The following is a 10,957-nucleotide window of genomic DNA, read 5'->3' on the forward strand; positions in this document are numbered from 1 at the left end:
ATTTTTCGTATCCAAACACGTAACGACGAATATATGGTACGTAGTAGTAGTTGTACACAGTGGTGGTTCCACGCAAGCGAACCGGGCGTGTGTTCAGCGTCATGCTTTTTGCAATCTGATTTTCTCTCGCTCGATGCTTCACTTCAAAGTGTAACGTTTAGCTGCTCTTGATATCGGGGCTGCGAACTCTGCCGAAGGAAAATGTGAGACGAGAGGGCGAGAACAGAAAGAGAGAGAGAGAGAGTGAGAGAGAGCGAGTGAGAGAGAAAGAGAGAGAAAAAGAAAGAGGACACAAAGGAAAATACACGCGGTTCGCACAAAACTCACATAAAATTGATAGACATACTGGGGTTTCGCAGTGACACTTGACCGGCTGTCAAAACGACACGCTCGGATTTAAGAGGGTACTGGAGCCCGGCCTGTAAACTGGATAGAAACCTGTAAACCGACGTTTTAAAAACCTAAATTTCTCTAATTTTTAAGTTTCTTTACTGCATTACATAAAAAGTGCTTCTATAGAAGCAAATACATATAAACAACTATTTANAAAAAAAAAAAAAATTCAAAGGATGCGTGTTTCATTTTGTGCAAATAAATTATTTCTGTATTATCTTATTACATCACAAAGTGACATATTTTACTTTTATTTAGTAACGCACTCTCTCTCTACGGAGATTTATTTTATAATTAACTGACTGTGTGTATCTGTTTGTTTTTTTTTACAGATAGGAAACTTTTTTGTGCAATCGATCTCACATCGATTAATATTGCAGAAGCTGTGTTATTTTGTAATATACACCGCGCTATATCGCGTATCGCGGGGAATACATCGGCGAAATTATTTATTAATATCTCATCTCGCGCGCTTTATTATATATATATATATATATACATATATGTATGTATGTATATGTTTCGACATGCTGTATTATTATTGTAATCAATCCGCGATAAATCTCGGGCCATTTTTTTTAGAAAGATGTAACACGCGCGGCGGCTGTTTTTGTTTCTTTATTTGCTTTGGCTCGTTGCTCGACATCAAAGCTCCCGCGGTAGCTCGGGCAATTTCGGGCCAACCTTGTCGTTTACGCGTCGGGTTTTGCTCGAGGGAAATGTGATGGAGAAAGTGCGCGCGCGCGAAATACATCCGTTACCCGTTGATGCACCATGTGAAAGCCTACTGCGAAACTTGTAGCCCGCAAATTGTCGTGCTTGTTTTCACGGCACGCCGGTCGCGCTCCCCAAATCCGATCTGTGATCCACGCAAATTAGACCGTCAAGAAACAAAGAACACTTTCCGACGCGTTTTCCGACGTTTCGCTAATAGGAGAAAAAACGAACGAAGCAAACAAACGACGTAAGAATAAAAAAATATGGGATTTAAACGACAGGAAAAACCCCATGGGAGGATGGGGGAAAAGCGATGGGAGAGTTTCTTTTTGCGCGTATTTCTCGCGTGTTATTAATATCCGATAGAGAAATCTCGACGGAAGTCTACGCAAAAATCGAGGACGTCCTCGAGAGAGCGACGTCGATCTGGTTATTTCTGTTTCGCATTTTCCACAGAGAACAATGACTCGGAGAAAGAGAAAGAGAGAGAGAAAGAAAGAAAGGTTTTCCGAGTGAGTTTACGGGAGATTCATACTCGATTCACTCGCCGATAAGCTCACTTTGTAAAGATAAAGACGGAGAGAGATACGAAGTAATACTCGAAGGGATTTTGGACGCTTTCGGGATAGACAGGGCAATACGATTTCGAGTGAAATGCTTTTGTCTTAGCGCGAAGAAGAAAAAGGGCGCAGAAACGAATGCACTCTTGATAAAACGTTTCCAGTTTTCTTGGCCGCTCGGTCTTCGAAACGTTAATAATTGTCGACGGTTTGTGTCAAAATGCGCGAGAACGACGTACATACAGCGCTAAGAAGATAATTTCTGAATGAATTAAAAATACAATAATATAATAATAATAATAATAATAATAGAATTAATGTAATAAAGAAAGTGAAAAAATAAAACAAGTTGCAATAATAATAAAACTTGCACATAGTGGCACTTGTAAACATGTTTTTTTTTCATAAAATGTAACTTAAAACTTTAATCGACAATCGTCATAACAAATGGCAATGGATATTCGAAAAAAAAAACATTGCGCATTTTGCGACGTTAAAACGTCCACGCGAGTGTTGTAGGAAAAAAAATTACTATCTCATTTTTTTATTTCCTTCGTCAACGCGGGGCGATGATATTTCGCCGAACGCAAATTTGCTGACTCTAATGAGTAATGAAGTTCTTTATCCTTTGCTTTCGCGTGTGTTCCTTCCCTCGTCGCCGGTGTGAAAATCTGCTTTCCGGCTCTTCGCGCCGCTCTCGCGATATATTCGGGCCCTTTGTCTGGCGCGAAGTACCGGCTGTTGCACGTACTCGCACTTTTTCCGCTCTCCCCTTGTGTTTCACGAGTATTCTCTTAGGTTCCGGAGATTTTCTCCACCCGTTAAGTGCGAAGGGCGAAAATGCCGTTAATGGGGTCGTTAAGGGTCTCATTAACGTTCTCGCGAGGGGGTAGATAACGACGAAGTAATTAAAATTTGATCAACTTCTTACGGAGAAACGACTCGTCACTTTTTTTCCGAATAGCAGCGCTTTGCAATACAGAAGGGGGAGGGAGAGGGGAGGGGGAGGTGTGCCCTCGTTATTTAGGGATACTATTAATGACGCGAAGTTGGTTGATACTGGGGCGGCACAAGTGAAACTTGACGTAACTAAAACTCAGCCGCGGCGCACGATGGCTTGTTTGCTCGCGTGATCCTGTGTGTGCTGGGGGGCTCTCCTATATACGCTGCGCCGCTCCGCTGACTGCTCCGCTGGATTTCCGTGATAGATCAGGTGCTATTTTTCTTGCGTGGGTCTTGTGCCGGTTCATTGCGCGTGCCAATCAGAACACGGATCTGGATTATCACGAATATATATATATATATATATATCACGTGATCTAAGACTGCGTCCCGATTGGCTGTCGCAACGAGACCAGCACACACACAGGACCGTGTGCAAGAAAAATAACACCTGATCTATCACGAAAATCGAGCAGCGCTAGCCGATACAGGAGCACGCAAGCAATCCAGCAAGCAAACAAGCATCGTGCGCCGCTCTGGCTTTGCTCTTGCTTACGCTTTCCAATATCTTTGTCAATACAAATTCGTTATCGCGCGTTCCGATCGTACAAAAAATAAAAAAATAAAAAAATAAAAATAAAAAAGAGGTAACAATATTTTATTCTCTATCGAAATATAATCTTGTCTCTTGCTGCTTCGGGAAGATATTCTCCAAAAATCCTAATGTATACACACGAGTATAGAACGTCGTTACGAGACAAAATTTTTCAAACCGGCCGCGATGAACGATCGCTCGGGTGATCGGCGCCAACATCCGCTTTGGCGCGATTTTTCGTTCGGCAGGTAGAAGGAGGGGGGAGAGTTACCTATGAGAGCGCGGAATCGAAGTTCATTCTCGATAGGGCGAGAGAGAAATGCCGCGCGAGAGGGAGAAGGAAGGATGATGAATAAAAGAGGCGGGAGAAACGGAGAGAAGAGGAAACGGGTGAAAGGTGCCAGATCGTAACCGCGTGGAACGATCTCGCCCGAGGGAACGTCCTGCGCCGTATGTCCCCTGCATACAAATGCCTTTTCTATAGCTCGTTCAGGCGAAGCCATCAGGCTTACCGCAGAACGGAAGGCCGACTTGCCAATTTTAAAGGCCGTTTGTGAGTGATGTATAACGTCTGCGCGGCACGCTCATCTAACCCCCTGGACTGTTCGTTCGACATATCGCGCGCACGAGGACGCGCGTGCGCGATATTGCCGATAAAAAAAAAAAAAAAAAAAAAAACCCTATTTTCGCAAACGCAAACACGCACTAAAACGTACTCGGGATGTTTGTTTACAGCGACGAGCAATGGTTTCGCAACAGTTTACCGCGAAGAATCGGAGAGACGCACGTCTGTGTGTCGGAACCGACGACCTGCAAATCGAATTTGTTCGCGCGATCGGATTTTACAATCGGATTTGCGTAGCCTCTCGTTTCATTTTTTAATTTCTCGACCGCATTAAGAGAAGAATCTGCGTTGAGCATTAAATTCGATTGTTTGCGTCAATCGCGATTGGAAACTGCGAGATATTGTATAATTGCCTTAAAAATCTTGACAATTGATAAAAAGCGGTTTTAACTACATATGAGAGAGAGAGAGAGAGAGAGAGAGAGAGAGAGAAAGAGAGAAACGGTGATCGCCAGCGTGGAGCACTTTTGTTTTTCCACCGACTCGGAGTTATATCTCCTGCAATATGTATGCGAAATTGACGTGTAATTGTGTGCGCGTTTTAATTAGAGACAAAAATGCGCGCTGATGAAAGATGCATCGCAGTTACGAGTGCAGTTACCGCTAATGCGCAAATTGATAAGCGGTTACCGTTGCACATTGGTTTAATAATTGTAATGATAGCGCGCCGAACCGTTTCCCGGTCCCCGCGTTAATGATCCCCGTGTATCGAAAATATTTCCTTGTTGTATTGCGCGAAAGTTTAATGTTTAATTTGGCAGCTTTTCGGGTCATTTGATCCACCGTGCAATATCTATTCTATTACACCGTCGTCATAAAATTCGACGTTCGATCTCGCAAATGTGTTAATTAAAGCGCTGACGCTTCGATCGCACGTGATTCCGTTAGACGCACTTGTTACGTTAGATTTAATTAAGGTTACGTTTAATTCGCTCGCGATCGACACATTAACGTCGTTCGTTCGGTTTCGCAGCTTTTGTTGTAATCGCGGATTGATAAACGCGCGACGGAAATCTAAATGATAATAATTTGCGATTGTGATACACGCGTAATGACAAAATACGATGTAATGTTGTTTACATTTTTTGCATATTTTTATGACAAATTATATTACGTTCGACCCGTAGATTGTATTTTTTTTTTTTTTTTTTTTTTACGTCGCGCGACAATGGCGGCGCGCGTGAAAAAGTTCGCATAAAACAATGAGCTTTCCGCGAAAAACGGGGCGGCATCAGCTGCACCTGCATTCGCCTTCTTTTAGATGTCGCGTCATATAGCTGCTGCGACGCATTAGATCGCCGTGGAAACTCTCAATAAGAGCGACGTGCACTTTCCCGCAACCGGGCGACGAGAGAAAGAGACAGAGACAGCGAGAGAGAGAGAGAGAGAGAGAGAGAGAGAGAGAGAGAGAGAGAGAGAGAGAGAGAGGACGCGGAAGGCAGAAGAGAGACGCGCGAAACGTCTTGCGGTTAGTTTTCGAGACGTTTCGTGGCTGAAGTTCTCCAGCGCAGCGTTCGCGATATTCACAGCGGGCCGCGCGCACACGAAGCACTCAAAAAGTTTTCGCGAAGAACAGGGAGCGAGAGCCGCTCGAAGTGAAAACCGGTATTTCCGAGAGCGATTAGAAGTTTTGTGTGTGACAGAGACGCGCGCGCGCGAGCGAGCGAGCGAGCGAATCCCCGTCCCGGGGAATAATTACAAACGCGCCTCTCGTTCTTAAATTAATGGTTTCTTTTTTTTACGTAAAACACGAGGAAAATTTTCGCTCCCGGCAATTCGCGACGATCGAGACGTTCACGACTTAAGAATCGCCGTGCGCGCGTTACCACACACGGTGCATGCGCGTATATCGCTCCTCGTGTCGTTCTACATCTGACGTTTTACAACGCCAAGCGACAAGGCATTAAAATATCGGCAGGCAGCTTTACGGACGAACGGGGGAGGGCAGCGCGGCGCTTTTATCGGGTGAATGCATTTCCCGGAGATGATTGGCCCTTATGCGGCCGGGCGACGTACGGCCATACGGAAGTTTGAAGCACGTCGAACTTTCCGAACTATCAGCACTTAGACGATAATTCTCTCGAGGGACGAAGACCGCTCTCAGCGCGCGACCCTCGCCTTCGTGAAAATTAATTACCCTCGTCGATCGCTTTTCATTCTCTCTTTCACCCCGTTCGTGTCTCGACCGCTTCTCCCGTCGGTCCCTTTCGCCACCGATGCACGAAACCCACTCCATTCTCCCCCCCCCTCCCCTCTTCCACCCCGTTCGAGGTTGTCGGGAGAAGTTGTACGTGCGGGTGACAAGAGCCAGCAGGTCAGGAAAGCGGGAAGGAAGGAAAATCGTCGAAGTGAAAAAAAAAAAAAAAAAAAAAAAAAAAAAAAAAAAAAAAAATTGGCTCGCTCGCAACACGGCGCAGCAGAAATCAGAGTAGTATAGTCGCTTTTCACCCCTTGCCCTTCCCCGAAAGCCGGGCGAATTCTATTATATACGGCGCGACATTCCACAATTTGCCGGCGTACTTGGCGCGTTTCGCGTTCTTCGAGTAATTATCCGCGCGTAATTACTGCGTCCCGACCGCGTCGCGTCGCGTCGCGTCGTGCACGCGTGCGTAATAGGCGCATTTGTGGAAATGTAGGACGCGGAAGTCAAGCTCGTTATAAACGTTCCAGATATATACACACGATATATATATTCCGATGATCGAGTATTTACACGCGTAAAACATCGATCTCTCCTCGTAGACTGAATATGGCAATCATCGGTTTTTAGCGTATTTGATCCTCGGGAAAGCTGATTATTTCGCTTTTTATTATCTCGCATTTTCTTTCTTCTCCCTCTCCCTCCCCTCTCTCTCTCTCTCCTCCGTGCTGCCGGCTATTGTGTTTCTTTAGCAATACGATTTGCTTTTGTCAAAAATAAATCCTAGTCGGGAAGAGAATCGTCGATGTTACCCCACAGCGGAAACAACATTTCGAAATGATGTCGGAATTGATAACAAAAATAGAAACTGGAATAACACGTAGCGCAAACAAATAAAGTTACGAGCGAATAATGCATTTTGCAATCGCTCGTGAACGAAATTGCTTGGTTTAATAGTTTAGCACTTATTTCTGAAACATTCCGACGCCAAAGCGCGCGTATTAAAATTATTATTTCTCTCTCGATACAAACCCTCGAATCGAATAAAATCACCACTTGTAAAAAAATCAAAGTCTTTTTACGGAAACAATATTCCGTGCATCTTTCGTGTGAGAAATAATAATAATTCTCGCGTTACACATTGCTTCCAAGTAAAAATTGCGAGTAAACCATTTTTTTTTTTCAAAAATAGTAACAATTGAAGAATCTCCATCTATAGACTAAGAATCAATGTAATTAGTTTCTCGAAATATTTCGTATTTTTGCCTCGGCAAAATAAATACACAGAAGAAGACGCAAAACTGACTGATCGATAACGCGGTCCGAAAAGGTCGATTTGTTTTTTTGGTCGCATAACGCGCGGTAGAAAAATAGCATCCGTTCATGGTTATTCGCGTCATCCGTAAAATTAGCTTTCGCAAGCCGGCGACACCGGATCGATTCACGGGAGTTCGGGAGGGCTATCTGGGGCATGTGGCCTCGACTCTCGCGAAATTCTAATACGGGAGCGTGTCCTCCGGTCAGAAATTCCCGTCACGCCGAGTAAAAGGGGCCGAACCTGCTTGGAAAACAATAACCTTGCGCCTCTACGTGATGTCCCCTCCTTTCACCAAAGAAGCGCTGTTTGTAGCAAATGCTTATGTTTATCTTTCTCTTTTCTCAGTCGCACGCAACTTTCATCACGTTTTCGCGCGGATTCACGTTCTTCAGACGAGCGTTTGAAAGCAAAGTGAAACCAAGAACCCGCTCGTCGTCACCGCGAGAGAAATCGTTCTTCTCGAGCGGTTTCGAGCAGACGGAGGTTTCTGAACATCAAGCATTTTCGCGAATAATATCATTTCCATGTAACCTCTTCTCTCTCTCTCTATCTCTCTCTTTCTCTTCTGTCGCGTTCGCGCTATCTATGTTTCTTTTTAACCGCTTTTTCTGTTCCCATTCACTTGAAATACTTAAAATAACACTTATCGCGTTACTATTTGAGAAGCTGTTGCTATTTTTTATCGCGTTATCTTCTCACAAAAGAGAGAAAGAGAGAGAGAGAGATGAAAGAATTTTACAAACACGTGTTTTATCACCTCTTCGCGGTTATTGCATATTATAATCGCACGAACTGCGACTACAAAGATAGAAATTTCAATGTTATTGTTGCGCGCGGAGATGCGACGAGTAATTTGTTTTTGTTATTGTGTGGAAAAAAAAATATATTTTTTAGAGGAGGGAAACGACGCTGATATACATGTCGCATTATTCTCATGAAAACATCAAGTCGACGTGCGATATCGAACAGTGCACAGTGTGGTAAGGTAACATCAACGGCGTTTCGCGTCACTTCTTGCGCTTTTACATCTTACCGTCGTCGTGTCGTATATACGTACAGCAAAAATGGCAGCTGAACAAATCGATCTTGCGAACTACTTCTTCTCTCGCCGATGTTTTCACGGAAAAAGAAACCGAAATGAAAGAAAAGCGTTCTTGGTTATTCTCCTCTCGCTGCTGCGAAAACTGTCCCGGCAACTCGCGATGCAAATTTTCCTCCAGCGCGGCAAAAAAATAATTAAGAAAAAAAGACAAAAAGAGGGGTCAGTCATCGGTCTCTCGCATTCGTGCTCGGAATTCTTTTAGCGTCTTTTTTTTAGCGAGCTCTCTTCGCTTTTCTCCTCATCGGCTTGCTTCTCTCGAGTGAATGAGCCGTTATTGTACAAGCGTGTGTCTCTCTCTTGAAAAACAAACAAATCGAAAATCATCCCCCCCCCCGAAAATAGCACGTGAATTCTTTCGCGTGCGCGACAACGCAATCGCGGAAGGGACGCTTTTGCGGATTTACGAATTCTTATCGCGCGATCTGCTTTTCATATTTCGCAAAAGTCACGCACCGCGTTTGTAAAAAAAAAAAAAAAAAAATTGCGTCGTGTTTTTTCACATGTGCGCGCATTTATTCGCAAGATAGTGCGCGTTTGCTCTCGGTTTATTCTCCCTTCCTATCTCTTTCTCTCTCTCTCTCTCTCTCTCTCTCTCTCTCTCTCTCTCTTTCTCTATCTGTCTCTGTCTCTTCTTTCATAAGGGAATTATTAAAGAGAGAGAGAGAGAGAGAGCACGGCACCGCAGGCTGGCACCGAAGGCGATCGACGTGGAAAGGCAACTGCGGCGCGGAAAGGACCGCGCGCGTGCGAGAGAGAGAGAGAGAAGCTCCGAGACCGCAAGCTGATGATCCCGGTAAACAAACAAAGACCCGCGCATCTCACGCCGTTATCGCCGCAGCTACGAATGGAATTACTATACGGCGAACGCATTCCCCTGTTGTTTACTCTGCGCATTTCTCTCTCCTGCGCTTATTCTTGCTCCCGTCGGTCTTATATCAGACTCTCACTACTGACGATTCTCTCCGCAGACGAGTTCTCGCTCGCGCACGCAGCGAAACTGAACCATTTTCAGATACGCTTTCAGATATGATTGACGAAAAGAGTATTATCGCCGTGTCGATAATACCGGCAATAAAATATAACACGTAGTGTGTGTGTGTGTGTGTGTGTGTGAGACAGAATGTTGTCAGAGACACAGACGCGCGCTCTCTAAATAAGTCGATATTCGCATCAGAGAAAGCTCGTTTAAGATGTGTGACAATTTCTCGGGCGTAGAGTTTCAGTTAATTCAATCAGCAAGCCGCACATCGCGCATGTAATATTTTACAACAACAAGAAAACGTGATAATTTTTTTTTTAATAAAGAAATTCTCCTCATCTTCGATTTTCTAGTAATTTCGCGACTAGCCGCTGGCACTTGAAGTTTTTCTTCGTGCCTCTCGTCGTAATTGTTCGTTGTCATTGTTGCGTGATATGCAAATGACCGGGGGCGTTGTTTACGCGCAACTCCTCGCCTCCTCTCCTCTTGCGCTCGGCTCCTTGTGTGTGTACCTCTTGTACCTTTGTGGAGTAAACGAAAGGCATCGCAAATGCACGCCGCGCGCCCGATAGATGGTAGAACGTGCCGAGTCACCGCAATAACCTTGCAAACGATGATCAAAGCTCGTACGGAAAGCCGTGCATAGCGCGCTCGGCGATCGTTAAATGACCTCCGCACAAGTTGTTATCCCGAAGGCCTTCTATGCGCGCGCGGAGAGAAACCCGACCGCAACTTGGAGTTGATAGCCATTCCCGATCGCTGACTGCGCGCGCCAGAAATACCGAATGCGCGAAATTAGAAGCCGTATGTTCCCCCCACGAGCGCAACGAGAATGCACGGGATAAAATATTAAATAGCGGAGTAAGAGCGCGCACGTTGGGCGAGCGCGGGCAAAAGTTTTTCGAGTACGTGCGCGCGCGCGCGAATGCAATTATACACTCGTGTGCGAATATATTTCAGCGACGTCCCTTGTATAGAGCGCATAAAAATGTCGCACCACCGTAATTCAGGAAAGTTTCCGGCGAAGAGACGGAGAGAGAGAGAGAGAGAGAGAGAGAGAGAAAGAGAGAGAGAGAGAGCGAGTTATAATAGTGTATAGGTCGGAATAACAGATTGCTAATTACGAGAACGACGTGAAAACTACCGCGACGTTCATCACATCGGGCATGCTCAAACTGCGCCCAAAGTCTAGGTAGTTTTGATTAAGTTTCTAACGGATGGCCGGATTCGTTCTAGAATCCTGTCAGACGTCAGGGTGGTATTCGCGCGTTCATTCACGGACGAGGAATAGGGTGAAATTGGAGTTGAAGTGCCTTTCGTGGAGCGAGCCGGACAGTTCCGTCAAGGATCCGTGTAGGTAGGTTAGGTGGAAGAGATCGCTCGGGATGAAAAATAAGAGGCGAGAGATGGTATCCTTCGATCGACTCCTTATATATACCTTCATCGAGGGCTGCTGCAGATAGAGGAATTCAGTGTTCGTCTTACTTCCATTCATTCGTTTTCCGCTGTATTTCTTTTTCCGCGCGCGCGCACTCTCTCTCTCTCTCTCTCTCTCTCTCTCTCTCTCTCTCTCTCTCTCTCTCTCT

The 10,957-nt window shown here is 45.1% G+C and overlaps 1 protein-coding gene across 3 annotated transcripts in view; it reads right to left on the reverse strand.

The window, feature by feature from the left end:
* LOC109857132 (synaptogenesis protein syg-1-like) overlaps positions 1-10,957 on the reverse strand; it is a 297,399-nt gene that overhangs the window by 87,688 nt on the left and 198,754 nt on the right. The window lies entirely within an intron of this gene.

Source organism: Pseudomyrmex gracilis, unplaced genomic scaffold (assembly GCF_002006095.1).
Source record: "Pseudomyrmex gracilis isolate BER0280 unplaced genomic scaffold, ASM200609v1 scaffold_145, whole genome shotgun sequence".
NCBI lineage: Eukaryota > Metazoa > Arthropoda > Insecta > Hymenoptera > Formicidae > Pseudomyrmex > Pseudomyrmex gracilis.